Source organism: Lemur catta, chromosome 2 (assembly GCF_020740605.2).
Source record: "Lemur catta isolate mLemCat1 chromosome 2, mLemCat1.pri, whole genome shotgun sequence".
Taxonomy (NCBI): Eukaryota; Metazoa; Chordata; class Mammalia; order Primates; family Lemuridae; genus Lemur; species Lemur catta.
In genome coordinates, this window is record NC_059129.1 from 77,219,086 (window position 1) to 77,239,061 (window position 19,976).

The window sequence follows — 19,976 nt, forward strand, 5'->3', positions numbered from 1 at the left end:
AATTTTGTATCCTGTAACACTACTGAATTTGTTTATTAGGTTTAACAGTGTCTCTGTTGAATCTTTAGGGTTTCCTACATACGTATGGTATCTGCAAACAGAGATGATTTTACTTTTTCCATTCCAATTTGGATGCCTTTTATTTCTTTTTGTTTTTTAATTCCCTTGGCTAGGACTTCCAGGACTACGTTGAAAAGAAGTGGCAAGAAGGGAGGCATCAGATCTAGAGGGAAAGCTTTCAGTTCTTCTGTATTGATTATGATGTTAGCTGTGGGCTTTTCATGCATGGCCTTTATTATGTTGAGATAAGATCATTCTATACCTATTCTGTTGAGAATTTTAATCATGAATGGGTCTCAAAAAGTTTATCAAATGCCTTTTCTTTCTCTATTGAGATGATTTTTTTTCTTTTGTTATCACTTTGTATCACATTAATTGATTTGCATATATTTAAGCATCCTTGCATCCCTGGGATAAATGACACTTGGTCAAGGTGTATGATCCTTTTAATGTGCTGTTAAATTTGGTTTGCTAGCATTTTATTAATGATTTTTATATCTGTGGTTACCAAGGATAATAGCCTGTAGTTTTCTTTTCTTGTGGAATCTTTTCCTGGTTTTGGTATTAAGGTGATCCTGGCCTCATAAAATGAGGAAGTATTCTCTCTTCTGTTTTTAGGAAGAGTTTCAGAAAGAATGGTATTAATTCTTCTTTGAACCTTTGGTAGAATTCACCTGTGAAGCCATCAGGTTCTTCATTGGGATACATTTCATTATGGATTGAATCTCCTTGTTTGTTATTGGTCTGTTCAGGCTTTATATTTCTTCCTGATTCAGTTTTGGTAAGTTGTATGTTTCTAGGACTTTATCCTTTTTTTTTTTTTTAGGTTTATCCAGTTTGTTGAAATATAATTGTCTATCATAATCCCTTATGGTCCATTTTATGTCTGAGGCATCTGTTGTAATGTTTCCTCTTTCATTTCTAATTTTATTTATTTGAGTCTTCTTTTTTTCTTAGTCTAGCTAAGGGTTTGTCAATTTTTTTTTTTATCTTTTTGAAAAAACAACTCTTAGGTTAGTTGAGTTTTTCCTGTTGTTTCTTTATTCTCTGTTTCTGTATTTTTTTGCTCTAATCTTTATTATTTTCTTCCTTTTTCTGATTTTGGGCTTAATTTGTTCTTGTTAGTGGACTTTAATACCTAACTGACAATAATGGATAGAATATCCAGACAAAAATATCAATAGAGAAACAGCTGGCTTGAACAAAACTATAAACCAAGTGCATTTAGCTGACATACACAGAAATTTCCACTCAATGGCATAAGAATACACATTCTTCTCAAGAATACATGGCATATTACCACTTTTATTTACTAAATGAGACACTAGACAAGTTAACTAACCACCAAGTTTCACATCTGTAAAATGGAAATAATAAATGTAACCACTTCATAGGGCTATTGAGAATTTTCAATGAGAAAATGCAAACAAAGTTCTTAGCATAATATCTGCCATCATTATAAGCATTTAATAAATGGTTCTCATTGTTACTTTTCTCCTTGAGGGAAGCAACCATATCCTGTTTTCTCCACTATGCCCAGCACAATGCTGAGGTCATAATAGCAGCACAAAGAGGTATTTTTTGACTGAAAATAAAACAATGAAAATAAGTGATAAATCATATTTTTTTATCACAAACAAGTTTTAACAATTTTAGGAGGTCAAAATCATTCCAGGTATTTTTTTTCTGACCATAATGGAATGAAACTAGAATTCAACAACATTAAATAAAATGGGAAAATTTACAAATATGTGGAAACCAAACAACACATTCTTGAATAACCTTTGGGTCAAAGGGGAAATCAAAGGGAATTTCAGCATATCTCAAGACAATTAAAAATGAAAACAGACTTTGCCAAAACCTATGGGATGCAGTAAAAGCAGTAATAAGGAAGTTTATAGGGATAAATGCCCTACATTAAAAAAGGATTTCAACATAAACAAGTGTTTTTAGCGCACAGATTAATAGTTTAAATTTAGAATCCCAAAACTTTTATTTACTAGATGAGACACTAGACAAGTTAACTAACCACCAGGTTTCACATCTCTAAAATGGAAATGATAAATGTAACCACTTCATAGGGCTATTGAGAATTTTCAATGAGAAAATGCAAACGAAGTTCTTAGCATAATATCTGCCATCATTATAAGCATTTAATAAATGTTTCTCATTGTTACTTTTCTCCTTGAGGGAAGCAACCATATCCTGTTTTCTCCACTATGCCCAGCACAATGCTGAGGTCATAATAGCAGCACAAAGAGGTATTTTTTGACTGAAAATAAAACAATGAAAATAAGTGACAAGTTAGATTTCATATACCCCATACAGTTAATTACCATCAGCTGATTTCCTTAGCAGCTGCTCTTACTGATGTCATGACATTCTTGAAGTGATTCCAGGTATCAGGTTACAGTAATTGGGTATCATCTCTTGGTGTCACTATCTTCCCACAGCTTCCCGGTGACTGATAAACTTAGTGGGACATCGTGGATTTCCTTCTTTCTGTTTTAATTTTGGAAAATAGTCTATGAATAACTATTTGTATGTGATGGTTTTACTTACTCTTTGCTCCAATTGTTTAATGTAGAGGTGTGTTATTTGTATCTCTAATTTAGGATTTTATACTTGATTCCCCCCTAGTTTGTCATTTTTCTTAGATCACATGATTTTTGCTTACATCATTTCAGGCAGTTTATGGATAAACCTGAAGATGGGGTTTATAAAATCAGATTTTTTTTCCACCAAAGTGTATTCCCTAGTTGTATCTTGAAACTTATACCATAATTGTACCGACCAGTAAAACACATTGACTTTTTTTGTTATACTTTCTCTGCTGTGAGTTAGGACATCATTTCAGTAGTAAAACAGGCTTTTGTTCCTGTGCTGACTTTCCAAAAAAGCCTTATCATCTAAGACTTTTGTTTTTGTCGTAAGTGTTCATCAGTTACTTAAAGTTTGTCTCAAGGATTTTTAAGGCTTTCTCCCAGTCTGCTTTGTTTTAGGATATTTCTTGGGAAATATAAATAAAGTCTAAGGTTAAGGTTCCATGACCCATTTCATCCTTGTGCAGAGCTGCATTTAAAAAAAGAGAGAGAGGAGAGAGAAAGAGAGAGAGAGGAAGGAAGGGAGGGAGGGAGGATGGAAGGAAAGAAAGAAAAGATCTGAGCTAATGTTCCTGCAGTTTTATTTTAATTTGATAACCACTTACTGAAACAGTTGGATCATAAGCTAAAATTTTAGTATTCCTTTGATCACTGCGTAGGTATATAAATCAAACATTGCCTGGATTTTCAAAGCAGCGTTTAACGTTCATTGCTCATGCAGAGGAAGGAGGACTAGACAGAACTTTGTTCAGTTTACTTTCAAAGCATACTAAACATTTCAGTATCTCTTCCTAAGATAATTAATAGCAAACTACCTTCAGATTATAGTTCATAGTTTGTAAAGCACTTTCACATGGAGCTTATTTATTCTGACAACAACTCTGTGTCATGGGTATTATTACTGTCTTCAGTTTATAGATGAAAAAATTGAGGTCAGGCAGGTTAAGGGACTCACTGAATGTCTTTAACCAGTAATAGAAGACCTAGGTCTCATACCTAGGTATATGACCACAATTTTTTTTCTCTTTCTACTATATTTCCATCATTATATTTTGAAATGTTCTATATATTCTTTCCTAAATGCAAAAGAATAAATTGACTTTAGTTTATGGGTTAAAAAGTATTCATTAGAAATAAAAGACCTTAGTAATGTTTCTCTCAATTTCAAAGGAGAATATTTACAGTTTGCTTGGGTAAGTTGCTATACTTCATTGTGAGCAAAGATTTATGTTTATAGAGGCAAAAAAAAAAAAAGTTCTGCTCTGTGCTACAATATAAGATCACCTGTTCCTTTTTTTTTTTTTTTTTTTTGTTGTTGTTTTTTTGTTACTGGCAATAAATAACAGTCTATTGGAAATTTTCTAATTGCATATAAAGCCATGCAACTTTAATTTCTAACTGAATGGAAGTTATGTGGTTTTGCTTGTGTCTACATAAAAAGTAAAAACATCTTCTTCCCTGTCTTAACAAGTATTATGAAATAAATTTTAAGTTTTTTAGAAACTTTAACAATGAGATTTTGAAGCTATCATATTTTAGTTTTTTTCTGCCATTGAGTTCATAATCTCCTTTAAGTACCCCCAAAGGTTGAAAAACCTTAAATCATACCTATCAAATGTGAGACTTGGAAAAAGGAAGCATTTCTGTGAACGTGAAATCGCTTCTCATTTATTCATAGGCAATAATGGTTTTAAAGCAGAACATTTCACTTTAAGTATACAGTGACTAATCATTAGCAAATTTTTAATTGTTTTTCCCCTGGTACTCTTCCAGTACCTCACATGCATTGGACAACTTTTGTGGTAGGCACTCTCATAGATCCTGGATATACTGTAGTGGACCAATGAGACAATGTCCCTGCCAAAACAAAGTAGTAATTCAAATAGACATTGAATAAATGAACATATAAACGTAAACAACATAACAGGTATGAAAAAAGAAATGAACAGGGTGGAATGAGAGAAAATAAAAGGGAAAACCTAATTTAGATTGTTGAAATACAGAAGGCCTAATGCAGGAAGTGGCTTTTAACTAGGATAAGAGGGAGTTAAGTAGGTAAACATTTGGAGTAAGATCTTTTGAGATAGTGGTCATAGCATCTATGCCTGAGCCAGGATGTATTTGAATACTTGAAAGAGGAGGCACTGTGCTCAAGTTCAGAGAGAGAAGGGCAGAGAACTATATAATGAGTTTGGAAAAATATAGACTGTAATGGATTGGTAGGTGCCCACTATATTAGTTTTCTATGGAAACTATAACAAATTACCACAAACTTGGTGGTTTAAAATAACGGAAATGTGTTCTCTCATAGTTCTGAGGCCAGAAATCTTAAATAAAGGTGTAGACAGCCACACTGCCTTCTTAGCACATGGGCAGACACTTTCCTTGCCTCTTACAGCTTCTGGGGGCTGCTGGCATTTCTTGTCTTGTGGCTGCATCTCTCTCTGCTCCACCTTCACATCATCTTCTTTACCATGTGTCTACTCTTCCTCTGCCTCTCTCTTCTGTAAAGAGATTTGTGATGGCATTTAGAGACCACATGTACAATTCAGGATTATGTCTTCACCTCAAGGTCCTTAATCATCTTCGCAAAGAAACTTTCTCTAAACAAAGTGGTAACAATCACAGGTTCTAGGGACTTGATGTGGATATCTTTTGGGGGCCATATTTTTTGCTTACTGCACCTACCCAGTATTCATTTTCACTCTTAGCCTTCTATGCTTTTCTTCACATACTGTCCCATAGTTCTATGGTGTAAGGATGTACTGTCCATGTACTGTCTCCCTAGTGCCTTGGTCTAAGGATAATCCTAATCTCATCTCCCTTGCCAGGAATAGAAATATTCATTCCAGAGTAATGAAGCCCCAGGAGAGGCTTCCTCCAGGCTTCTGGGACAGTTTCTCCATATTCTCTGGGAGATTCTGACAGACAAATCTGTATCTCTTCCTCTGCATCCTGTCTTGTGAATATATAAAGCTGGACCTCTTAGAGTTAGCTTGCCGCTATCTTAAGGGTTAAGCAACCACACAAAGGAGGATAAAACCTAGAGAATCCTGGTAAATCCAAGCCAGAGCCAGGTTAAGTCTACCCTAAAGCCTGTTCAACTTCTGTATTTCCAATAATGTGAGTCAGTGAATTTTGTTTGCATTTGAGGTGATTTGAATTGGGTTTTCTGCAACTTGTAGCACAAAACCTTAACTGCCTAGCCCTGGGCTATGGCATGGAGTTTGGGTTTTATTTGATATGACATGAGAAGTCATTGATTATTTTAGGTTTTAAAGCCTCGCTTTGGACATCATCAGGATAATTTATGAGAGAGGGATTAAGAAGAAGTAGAGAAACAATTTAGGTAGTTCAGATGAGCGTGGATAGTAGCTTACCTGGGTGTTGTAAGTAGAAATGGAGATAGCTGTAGGTATCTAAAATATACTGAGGGAAGTGTATACCGGAAGACTTTTCATTAAAGTTGGTAGATTGAGGACACACATCTCATCTGTCTCCTACCTTGATTAAGATAATAGTAAATTGATTTTTTAAAGGCATAAATATATGGGGAAAACAGGGGACTGGACAATAGCAATGAAATATTAGAAGATAGAAAGGACTTGGACAATTGGTAAATGCCTTAGCACATCCAAGAAAACAGAACCATAAAGGAGAATTTGAGAAAGCTATTAGCCAACTTAATTTACACAGTAGAATCTACCAAAGACTCAGAAATTAGCTCTACTAGTTAGCTATGGAAAAGAGAATGAAGGCCAGGTGCTAGAATATAAAATAAGGAGGTTTGATCAGAATTGTGTTTTAGAATCACTTAAGAACCTTAGAAATTTTATCTCACATGGCAGGGGAATTGCCCTCCCACAACAAGAAAAAGAGTGAAGATTTATTCTCTGAAACTAAAAAAAATATATAAAATTGACCATATCAAGAAGAAAGATATGAATGTACTGATATCAAATGTTCTCTAAAGGAATAGAGCAGCCAGATCACCCTACACTAGAGCGCTAGCCCCACTCACAAACCAAGTTTCTAGTCAGCTTTTAGTCCTTGCTCTTAAATGTAAGCATACAATCAGGATTATTAGATTTCTGGGGGAGAAAAATCTAATAATGAAAATCATCCTGAAAATAACATGGAGGAACCAGAGAGCAGGGAGAGATGAAAAACGTAAATTTAAAATACATACGTGTTTATGTATGTGTGTGTATTTTAATATTTTCAGAAAGATAAGAGCATATTTTGCAACCATAAATAAAGTGGTACTTTAAATTTTTCAAGGAATTTTAGAAAAACTCCTTAAAATTAAAAACATCATGAAAACACCTAATTTATATAAAAGTTTGGAAGGTAGGAAAATGTCTCAGAAAGTAGAGGAAAAATAAACAGGAAAATATGGGACCGAAAGAAAGAAAATTAGAGGTCCTAATGTAAAGTACAACATTTGAATAACAGGAGTTCCAGAAAGAGGGGACAGAGAAAACAGGAAGGAAGTAGTAGACATTTTTGTCTGGGAAACAGAAGAATTGATCTTCTCCTACATGCCCCAGTCATTGCTATTTGAGAGATGATACCTATTTTCTAGCTATCACAAATCAATGAGTTTAGGCTTATCTAAGAGAAGGAAATCAGTTGGATGAATTGGGATGCAGGGGAGCAAAATGACATATACCTCAGTATATAAAAGGGGCAAATGGCAAAATAACTAGAAAACTAAATAAATAACTAAAAAAAAAAAAAAATTCTTCCTTCATGAGAAACAGCTTGTTTTACTTTCCATATGTGTTCAATTTTATTTCCATGGGTCTTAATTAAAACCAAGAAAAAGCTGACCTCTCTACATGACTACAATAATTTCAGATGCTAGAAATTGTAGGAAATATAACAATAATATCTATTCTGTCCCTGGCTTTGTAAATAACTGAAACCAGGATAGGCTCAGAAAGGTCTCTTAATTTCCTTCACCAATAATTTTACTTTGTGTTGTGGAAGTTGAGTTATTCTGAAATATAGGATCAGTTTTTGCCCAAAGTAAGAAGCTTCTTTTTTATTTTTTTTATTCACTTTTATGAATATTTCTGATGTTTTATTACAGGCAGTTTTTCATGAGAAAGACCATTAGGTTGAACAAAATGCTAGAAATTAAATGTTGCCAATCTGATCTTTGTATTTTTTCGGATCAAATCAGAACATTTAACACTATTACATGTACATTTAAAACAATATGTGTGTGTGTGTGTGTGTGTATGTGTATTTATAAATATATATATGCTTAGTTTTGATCTTATGCCAGGAGATGTATTCCCTAGAAAATAATACTGAAAATTCTTTTTATAGCAAACTAATCTGAAATAATTCAGTTAAAAGAAATCACATTGGACAAGGTTACAGAGAACTTCAGTGTAGAATTCTTCTTCAGACTATTTCTGCTAACTCACATGGAATTAGCAGTGGTCCTTAGTCTGTTTTTGTTTTGTTTTTTTTAAATAGTGATGCATGAATCCTTGCCAGACCCATTGAATCTCTGGGTATCTGAAGTTTTTAAATCTTTTGCAGGCGATTCTAATGCTCAGTATTGATTGACAACCACTGCTAGAGAGGCAACAGCTTTCAAAATACATACACACCTCTTAGTAACTGAAAGGACAAGTTTTCCTTTTTCTTTTCTTTCCTTTTTTTTTTTTTTTTTTTTTGATGATTTGGTGTGGGCACTGCTGAAGTTTTCAGATGCTACAATGAGCACTAATCTCTCAGTATGACGTTTTTGTGTCCTCTGGTTTAAGCTGTTAGGAGATGCTGTGAGGTGAGCAGCCATCACGTGCTGGCTGTTTTGGCAAATATTAGATTAACATAACCTGACTCAGAAACCAGGAGAGACTTTGTGCTCAGGGACAAATGCTATTTAAAAACAGATTAACGTATCCCTCTGATGCATTTCAAATCTATGAACATGAGGCTTCATTATCCTCAAATTAATTAAATACCAAGGGAATTGATTCTGAAGAAATACTGTACATTCTTAGGTGTAAGAGTGTCAGTTAAAGCTGGCAGAGAAACAATTCAATCACAGGGGTTATTAAGAAGCTCCTTTAAAATTTTCAGTGTGGTAAGTAACGGCAAACAACTGGATGCTGAGCATTGTTAAATGTAAATGTCAAATTAAATTAACATGCCCTAGGTTGGTTTTTCAGAATACCATATTTGCTGGAATAATTTCTCCCTTTATATTCCATAATAAATGGAATAAAAGATATAATTGATGATTTGGGTCCTGTTCAGTTGCCATCCTAGGCAACATTTATTGTTCCTTATATTTCTCTTTCTCCCTTTCTAAAAAGCAACTTGCCCAGAGTTCCCAAGAAATTTGTTGCAGAAGCACAAAGCCACAAGGCATACTCAAGCATTGAGGCTCATTGAAAGCTGCCCATACCCCCTTCTGCCACCCCACTAACCTTTATGACATAACACTGGTGCTAAAACTTCTCCATCAGGTAACAATTTGAGCTAAGATGATGCAGAATTCAGGAAATTGCTAGGGATTTGGATTAGGAAATGAGTTTTTCACTTACTAGAAAGTTACATACCCTCTCTGAACCTGCATTTTATCATTTGAAAATGGATTAGAGGAGGACAAAATTATGTTTGTGGAGGTACTTTGTAAATTTGTGAAACTTTACGAAAATACTACTATTCTATTGTTAAATGCACCTCTCCCTGTAATGGGAGATGATACATAAAAGCCACATTCATCATTAAAATCCCTGTGGAAGGTTTATATCAAAGCAATTCCTAAGTATATATCATTGCTTGGGGATAACAGGCCTAATTTGGTATCTAAAGGGATCATACTTTCCATATTTCCAATAAACTCTTGGGAACAGAGAAAGACATAGCAAGAAGAGTAAGAGAGAGGGAATTGATGGAGGGCAATGGTAGGACACAGTAGACATTTCTCATATTTCACTATCTTCCCTTCATTTCTATCTGACTGTGCTACAGCTACATGATTCTGTAAAAGAATTACTAAGAATGAAAAAGTAAAAACAAGACATGTAGGAGATTGTGTATGCATGTGCCACTGGTATTTGCTAATTTATTTTTGTATGAATATGGGAAAAATTACTGGCATTGAATTTGGGAACAGGGTAAGTGAGTAGAGCTTTTAATTTACTTCTCTTTACAAGGAAGCTTTTGATCCAAGGGTAAGACTAACCTAGCAAATATAACTTGGAGGAAATGGTTTAGGAAAAAGAGCATGAAGAAGCATCTAGATAGCAGGAAATTGAGTAAGGAGCTGCCATATTCCCTACTATAGTTGAATATAAATAATCATCAGCTTTGTTGGTGTGCCCAGAGTCCCTAATCTTCACTGGATATTAGAATTACCCAGATAGCTCCCATCAGATTTACAGTATTACAATCTTGGATGGTACCTCTGGCATATTTAGTTATGAATGAATGCCACAGAAACATCTGAAGCTCAACCAGTGTTTAATCTTGTTTTTGCCATTGATAGTGTCTGACTTAATATGCCTAAATGTCTCTTCAGGTATCCACTATTTCTGTTTAAAAGAAGAAAAATATGAGAAAAAAAGTTATGGCATGATAATCATTTGATTAAACTATTTATATACTGTTCTTTATAAAAAAAATACCTGTGGAATAAAATTCACTAAAGGGAAACAAAAGTGGGTAAAGAATTTCTATTAGGAATATATAAATTAACTAAATTTTAAATGACTGTCATAGTGACAGCTGATACTGAGTTCATGAATGATTAATTAATTATTAATAGACTCTCATTAAGAGAAAATTGAAAACTTAGTAACTTTAAATGTAGAATATACAAAGTAATGTATATTGAATAAATTATTAGTAACTTTCTTAAAAGAATCCAAGTAGAGATCTTCTATGTTAATAAAAACTCTAACACTGCTGTAAGTGGAGATACTGTATAATGACTTGTAATCATTCCAATCTTAAAATTAAAAAATAATATATATATGTCAGATAGTATTGCTTCCATACACATTTTACGGGAGATCCTAGGAAATGTAATAAGACAAAGAAATAAGTAATCAGATATAGAAGGGAAGAAGTAAAACTGTTCACATTTGTAGTTAATATGATGAATGTATATAGTAAATCCAAAAGAATTTACAAATGATTAAAAATAACAGAACTTTACAAATTATTACATGCAAAAGCATTGTTAACATTCAAATCTTTTTATACCAGTAATGACCAGTACGAAAATTGGATAGGAAAAAACTTCATTGACAATAGCAACAAAAAATGTAAGAATAAGTCTAAAAAGTATAAGTATGATCTCTGTGGAAAAAAAAATAAGAACATTAACAAAGGAATTAAAATAATTAAATTAACAGCTATATCATGTTGATAAATATAATAAAAAATTATGAGAGTAGTCCTGCCTGCATAGGGAGCTGTTGGGAGACACATCCATTTGTACTGCTGGGGCAAGCTTGACGACCTTGGACCCTGCAACAATCCTGAAATGGCTCTGTGTCTTGGCCCCAAACCTTCTCAACTGTGGTTTGAGAGCAGTTCTGCTCACCAAGGACCTGGAGGGAAACACAAGAAGGACATGTTCTCAAGGTTTCAGCTACAATCTGAAGCCTGTACTGCCTACCAGAGAAACTGCCAGTGACCCACTGGGAACCCTCCCAGAGACGTGAAGGAAGCCACATTTGTGCACCTGGAAACAAGCCTGCCATTTGCAGACCAAGAAGCTGACTCCCATTCTAGTGCCAGCCCTACTGACCTAAGATCCTGAAGGAAGCCTAGTTTACCTAGGGACCAGACAGTATCCAAGCCTGCTTGAGCCCCCCATAACAGGCCCACTAACCTGAGACCCCACTGCATACGCAGCAACAGCCATATGACCTGGCTCCCACCCCACTGGACTGCAATCACAGAGGCAATTTCATCAGCCCAGAGATCCAACATGAGGAGGCCTTCATTTACAGAAATCAGTCTGAAAAGACTGGAAAAGGTGTTTGCTCCTTCAAACACAGAGACACCAGTGTAAGGCAACACAGATAATGAAGAGTCAAGTAAACATGACACCACCAAGGAAATTAATAAAGCTCTAATAGGCCATCCCAAAGAAATGCAGATCTATAAATTGCCTGAAAAATATTTCAAAATAATCTCAAGATGCAAGAAATCGCAGATTGACATCTACATGAAATTGGGAAAACAATGCATGGACAAAATTAGAAGTTAAATAAAGAAATAGAAACCATAAAAAAGAACCAAACAAATCCTGGCAGCTCTCTGAGAAGGATACAATGACAGAACTGAAAAATTTGTTACAGAACTTCAGTGGCAGTCTCAATCATACAGAAAAAGAATTTGCAAACTCAAAGACAGATCATTTAAAATGAACAAATTAGAGGACAAAAAAAGAAAGAAAAAGCTTGAAGAAAGTAAAAGGGATCCATGGAACACCATCACCTTACAGTTATGTGAATTTTGGGAGTACCAGAAGGAGAAGAGAGAGAGAAAGGGAAAAAAAGATTATCTGAAAAATATTGAAAACTCCCCAAATCTTGGGAGGGATATAGAAATACAGATTCATTAAGCTCAAAGAACTCCAAGCAAGATCAAGCCAAATAAAATTATTCCAAGACATATTATAATCAAATTGTCGAAAGAGAAAGAGATGATCTTTCTTTTTCTTGAATTTATTTCACTTGTTAAATTAACAAATAAAAATTGTATATATTTATCATATGTAACAATATCTTAAAATATGTATACATTGTAGAATGGCTAAATCAAGATAATTGAGATATGCATTACCTCACATACTTACTGTCTTTTTGTGGTGAGAGCACATTAATCTCTAGCAATGTACAAGAACACAATACATTGTTATTTACTATATTCATGTAGTATAACCATTTTGTATAATAGATCCCTTGAACTTATTCTTCTTATCTAACTGAAAATGTGACCAACCTTTGACCAACATCTCCCCCACCCTCTTACTTCCCCAACCCTGCCCCTGATAACCACCACCGTACTCTTTACTTCTATGAGTTCAACTTTTTTTTAGATTCCAGATATAAGTGAGATTATCAGGCATTTCTCTTTCTGTGCTGGGCTTATTTCACTTAACATAATTTCCTACAAGTTCTTTCATGTTTTCACAAATGACAGGATTTCCTAATTTTTTTAGAAGTCTCTGTCATCAGGTAACTTGATATCCTCTTGGTAATTCTCTTCTAAGTCTGTGGGAAGAAGGAAATTCTTTGTGGTTGGGATAGTTGGAAAAGGGGCCACATAATAGCCCAGGAGGCAAAGTCCCTCAGTTTGCCAGTTATTTAGGCATATGTGTGCTGCCCTGGATTCGGAAGATTTGAACTAATTTCATCCTTCAAAACTAGCCCTTACAATCTCATATGCCCACCTCTTCCACAATAGTCCATGGGCCTGGGCAGCAGTTGTTTACATATTTTTAGCACCAGTGACCTGGTAATGGAAAATACATTGGGCCCAGTGAGATTGAATAGTTTTCAAATCCTGGAGATATCAAATAGAGCTGCAGTCCCCGAACCCAGGCCGCCCGTCCCAGTCTGTGACCTGTTAGGAAAACAGGGCCGTGCATCACTGCCTGAGCTCTGCCTCCCTCCTACACCACCTCCTAACCTCCCCACCACCACCTTCTGTGCAAAATTGTTTTCCATGAAACCAGTCCCTGGCGCCAAAAAGGTTGGGGACCGCTGAGGCAGAGAGAGAAAAAAGTAAACTTTGCTATTCACAAGTCCTGCCTTGTTCTGGCAATGACAAGAAAAGGAAGCTTACAGGTAACTAAACATTCAAATTATGCAGTATCAAGGTATGGAACAAATTATATAAAGCAAAATTATTAAATGAGTCTTAATGTCTTTGAATACAGGCCTAGTCCTTTGCCTCATGAAAGCAGTTCCTTATAATTATTGCCTTCTCTCGGGTCTGAAGATGAGGGTTTGGTTAACTTGAGTTTGGTGTTACATATTGGCATCGATGTCCAAGATTTAGCAGGAGTCAGTACCTTTTTTAGATAGGATATGTGAACCTAGGAGTCAAAGCCCTGTAACACAAGAACACAAGGGTTAATTAGCAATATTAATAAGGATCTGTCCAGCAGGGCTGGAGGTGGTGATACTGGAGTTCATGACCAAAGTAGAAGCTGTAAAAAGATTTCACAACCTAGTAGTGATTAATTTTTATAACTTTTGTAAGTCCAGCAATAAGTCTAAGTTAGAGTTAATTTAAGATTTGATATTAAGGATGTTTTTCAAAGATGTTAAAAGGCTTTAAACATTGAATCAAAACAGAATCATAGGTCGTTGTCAAATAATAGTAATTCATTTAACCAAGAATGATAATCAAAGGACTTCAGATGCAATACAGAAAGTTACATGGGTGTAAAAACCTTAACTTTTTTAAATTTCAGTTTTCTTAAGTAACCAAAACTTAATAAAGACAATATAAGACAACATAGGACTTATCTTGATAAAAGAGGAAATCTTTGTTTCTTAGGCCAGGTATCAAAAGGTAAAGAAAAGCGTTTTGTATTGTGATTGCTTCTCCTTATGGGAAACCCATGTAGACAACCTGGAAGTCACACATGATGAAAAGGGTACTTGAGTTAATCAGACACAAGAAAAGTGTGTCCAGGGTCATGAATGAACATTATATTATAAAGGAAACAAGAAACTAGAAAGCTAGCATCTTGACCGGGGGAATACATGACTCTTAGTAAAAACATAGGAAGTTTTTTGACCATATTGAACAATTCAGATGTATCAAGAAGCTAAGAATATAGAACCAAGTTATACTGGAAGAAAAATATTGATATTGATTTTTAGTCCTTTAAGATAAACATTTTGGTGTCAGGCCATAACAGACTTAGAACCAGAGGGGATAAAAGTTATAGGCGCCAACAAAAATGGTTGAAGGAGAAGAGTTATCATCTCAGGCTTCTCAAGGGGAGAAAAAGCTGAAAGCAGCGAGACACAGCAAAAGTTGAACTTCTGAGATACTAATATAAATCTGAGAAGTTCCAAAAGAAGCAGATTATAGAATTAGAATCAAAACTTTTTACAATTTCATTAAGAGCAAAACAATATTTTGAGAAAACGTTGAACCCCAAATTTTTCCGTCTTAATTATAGCCATCTTGATCACATACAAAATTCCTTCATAAGTTCTCTTTCACGAACCTCATCACAACTTAAACCATCTGTGTCATGCTTGAACTTTGTTTTGTCCTAAGTTTTCCCTTTTCTAAATAACTAGTCATTTTATTTTAGGACAAAAATCTACCATGAAAGCTTCTTTTTTTTAATACCATAGTATTCTCATTTTAACCTTCCTTATTAAAAAATATATCTTCATATCCATAACTTCCTTCACATCTTTATTTCCTATTACTGGTTGCTTTCTATCTTCTTTCATAAATAACCTTTAAATAACCTCCAAATTACACAAAATTATTCTTTTTCTAAATAATATATTTTATGTCTCTTGTGTAATTTTTCTTATTAAAAACATCGCATTCTTTGGTACACTTTGTATGTAGAATCACATATATTAGCTATAATTCTTAGTAACCTTAAATTTTAGTGAAAACCTAAGAAGCAGGAAATTGTGAATTGTCTGTCATATATCAGTATTTTATAGATGAGAACTATTTTATAAATTTTAGAAAACATGTTTTCTTATAACATATTTTTTCCTGTTAATTGCAAATAACCCAGGCCTTGAATAAGTATTATTTAATTTAACACAACTTGAAGATTACAAATCACATGAGAAGTTCACCTGTAAGTATTAATCCCATTTTTAGTCAATGTATGCATTTTTAGCAGTTTATCTAGATTACTTACGAAAACTGAGATATTAGGCAAAGTCATCACTTTATTTCCATTGACCATTTTTATAGCTTGTGAATATTAGCTATTCGTCTAAGTATGAACGTTAAAGTTAAATATATAGGTATTTTGCTGATAACCCAGAAGATTCAGCTGTTTTCATTAAACCGACAATATTAAGTTAGTCTTACTTATCAAAAAAATCACGCAAAGATTATTCTGCTTTTGGCTGGGTTCATAGTTTCATAGCTTTTATGTCAAACCCTGCACCTTAAAACATGTAGCAGAGGCAAAACATAAAATTGACCAGTAAACCCAGGCAAAAATGTATGCTAACAATTTTGAAGACATTTTTAATTTTTTATCAACAATTTTAAAACTAGCCTTATTAAAGATTACTGAAATCACAGGAATTTGAAAAGCATATAGACATTTAATGTATGAGCATGTCTTTATTTATAAGCCAATTTGTTACCATGCACACACAACATGTGTACATACATGTAAATAAATGACCTTTATTACTAACTCAACATATTTATTGAACATCTGCATTGTGCCAGGCAGTGAACTAAATGCTGGTGGAAAAAGTATGTAGAACAACTATGGCACATTATAAGTATAGAGTTAAATAGTGGAAAATACAGGGTTGGGATTTATTTAGTTTGTTTAAAGAGGTTGTTGTGACTTTCACAATAATAGTTTAGTGAAGTGGTTTGGATAGAAACATACTGGAGTAGTTTGAGTAATGCATGCAGTAGTTTTATTTTCAAACAAATGGGTTGCGTGTCTTTCTATGTGAATGTCATCAACAACCCACTGATTATTAATGGCTCATAGGGTTGTCTTATATTCAGTTTTTAGAATTATTTCATTTCTATTCACTTAGTTGATTCTCACCTCTGAATGGTTGGCAGCAAAAGTATCATCCCTATTTTTTAGTTAATGATACTAGAATTCATAGAGGCTAGGGAATTTATGTGGAGGAACAGAGTCTGGTGGAAGGTGGAATGAGGCTGAGAACCTTGTCTTCACATGCCCTCCACTAGTCTTTCCATCAAGTCAAGCTGATGTACTGATTAATATTAGGGAAGGTTTAAATATCTTTTATCAAATGTAAATAATCATAACATTGCATGTGGAGTTACCAGATGAGATACAATATTTGAGATATGCCTATGCTAAACAATTATTCATTGTTTATCTGAAATTCAAATTGTGTTTCCTGTATTTTAATTTGCCAAGTGTGGCAGCTTGAGTTGTATAGTTCAATGAGACTTTTAGTTTTCTTTACAGTCTGTGCTGGGGGAAAAAAAATTCTCCTAATAGCATGTGCAGTTGGCAACACTAGAAATATAAGACCTGCCAAATATAACACCTATGTTGATGGGCATAACAAAATGGATTTAAGTAAGCCAAATCAATGCATGATGAGCAAGTCTGGCTTGTATATGTTGCCTACCATCAGATGTGGAATCTCATTAATGCCTGCCCAGTCTTCCCAGGTGAGAAGAGACATGACAAGATAGTTTTAATGAGTGTAGAGTTGTTCTTGGCAGATGGTCTAGCATTTTCTGGTGCCAAACAGCAAAAATCTATAGTTAACACTTGAATGGATTTCCAAATCTTCCTCCAGGCCACCTGCTGGGGACTCTGGAAGCCTGGATCCAGCCTCAGAATTGTAAATGTTCTGGAAAAAAGGAATAGGAGCAATTTGTCCCCGTTTCCCATGATTAGGCACTGATCTCTAGGCCAGCTGTTGCCCAGAGAAGGCACCTTTAACAGTATGATCATATAAGTAAAACTTCATGAGCTCTGCAAGAAGGAATGAGGCATCCACCTGGTGCTAGAGAATAAAAGGTAAAGGCAATATAGTCAACAGATTTCACAAACATTTGTTTGAACATCAGTGTTAGTCTTAAACTTACACTAAATCCCTAGGCTATGTTTTTATAATGTAAAAAGTAATTAAAACTCAGATTTTGAGGGGCTTTTTAGTATTTGGCTAGAGTCTTGCTATTAAAAGGAGAATACATGTTATACTCATCCTGAATTCTTAATAATTAAAGGTAAATAATAAATAGGTCACAACATGTAGAAGAAAGTATTCCCAAATAAAATGTGTTTTTTCAGGTATATAAGCAGCAGTATCCATCCTTGTTTATATTTTGTATTTTGAATGTTGTAAATTATTCCTTTTCATATTGTAAGTATCCAGGATCTATCTTCAAGTTAATGCATTTGAATATATCTTCTTGATTAGATCTCTTGCCGTGAGCAGGAGGAGAAGGAAAAAATCTGTCTCTTAAAATCAGAACTGCTTATATTGAGCTTGATTGCATAATTGGATATTTAAGAGTATTTAATTAAAACTCAGTTGTACTCTAATTTTCTTTTAACAATTGGTTAAAGCTATGTAAACAGATATCAAACACATCATTCTGATGTCTACAGTTGCCTCTCCAGCATTGGAAAACAAATATTTTAAGAGTACACATGTATTTGATAGTTTGGCATGTAGTTGACGACACAGACTCTAGTATCAGATTGGCAAGTGGTCTGGTTTGAAGCCCTGACTTCTGCATTTATTTGCTGTATGACCTTGGGAAAGTCCTTAACCTTTCTGGACCATTTAATGGTAGTTAATTTTGAGTATTGCAAATGAAATCATACTTCTATGATCAAAACTACATTAAAAGATGATTTTTTTCTTTCTGCCATTTCTTTGTAACCACAGTTGGTGTTAAACTTTTTCACTCATGGTTCTGGCAGAGAACTGTTTCTATCTGTTTATGTCTGCTTATTCTTAAAATACCAGTGAACCTACTCATATATTTTATTTTTAATGTGCATCAGAATGGTAATTTTTAATAATGATAGTTTTGAGTGGATTAAAAAGTGGGACTAGAGACTCTCCTTCCTTTGGGATTTTTAAATGTGGAAAGATTTTTCATAAGACTTTCAATTCAAGTTGTTGAAACCCACTATCCAAAGACTACCAGAGTATACCTCAAATCAAAGTTAGATGTGTTTAGCTTGTTGAAGATCAACCCATAGGAAACTTAGGAGCATCTCAGCAAGGAGAGGTTGGGAGGAGCTTTTTATGTAGGGTTTAGGCTTGTGCTACATGACTCTAAAGAGAGATTAGGAAGTGGGAACTGGCTGTAGGTTTGGTTACTGTCAGGAAGCAAGGGACAGTTTAGCAAATGAATACTTCAGTAATCTTTGTTCAGGAGTCTGGAGGAAAAAAGCAGGGCCCAAAATTCAATGTTAAGAATCATGCAGAAGGAAAAATTGTTAGTCATTTGTGCAGCTATGCTATGGCTTGGCTACATCCTATTAGAAAATTGTTTACATTCTGTTATGAACATCATAGTCTGATTGGCAGCTGGGTTTATTTTCAGTTTCTCAAAGTGTATTCTTGCCTGTATATATAGTTATCATAAGGATTGTTGTCCTGGGTCCACTGTACCAAATAGTGGGAGTTCATTTCTTTCCTTTAAGTCTCTTATGACTATTGCTTAGGCCTGAATGGCCTTTTGGTGTTACTTTTTTTTTTTTTTTTTTACTTTTTAACAGACTTCCAGCATATCCATTAGCCCCCACAGACAGGCTGCAGAGTGGGGTATACTATCTCCAAAGCTGAGTTGCCCTCTCTACCTCCAACCAAGGCAATCAGATAGGCTTTATTTTGAGGGCTGTATTGCTAAACACTATAAGGAGCCACAAGATTAGAGTAATAAATTTAGACAAAAATTAACTAATATTCTAGATCCATCTCTCACAAAAGGATAATATCTACTGCCATGATTTGTCAGCATTAATAATATTCTTCAAATGTTGATCGGTTCTATTGTTTCTTGATCAGTCAAGGGCATAATGTTAAATCATAACTCGGTGGAAGCAGTTCTGAAGACAAACTAGCTAATAGAGGTAAAATATAGTGATCTTAGTAGTGATCACCTTAGTAGTGATCTAAGGTAATATTTGACTGAAAGTAGAGGTATAAGAGGAATGATTAGTTGACTTGGTTTTTTTGTTCTGTTTTTTTTAAATATTGGTTGTCTCAGCCTTGTTTTTCATAAGATGTTGAATGATACTCGCTTGTTTGTTTACCACTTGTTTGTTTACCACATACTAGGTATCTGACCTTGCTAAGTATGAAACTTAGAGGTTAAGAAAAACCTGTTCAGTGGTGGAGAGATAGCTATACAGGCAAATCAGTGCCATGGAGTTTGATAAGTGCTTTAATGAGGCCATGTGCTAGAATGTCAGGGAAACTAGTACCTGGTACTGTTGGGCTGAAGCTTTAGGGAATATTGTACACTCTGGTAAATATTAATATCTGAAGTGCTCATGTAATGCAGTACTAGTTGAGGCTCACACACTTTGGCCATCTGGTGACTAAGCAGAAAAACTGACATCAG

General features: G+C 34.5%; 1 protein-coding gene across 1 annotated transcript in view; it reads left to right on the forward strand.

The window, feature by feature from the left end:
• The window catches only part of MEI4 (meiotic double-stranded break formation protein 4), a 129,083-nt gene that overhangs the window by 35,493 nt on the left and 73,614 nt on the right, over positions 1-19,976 (forward strand). The window lies entirely within an intron of this gene.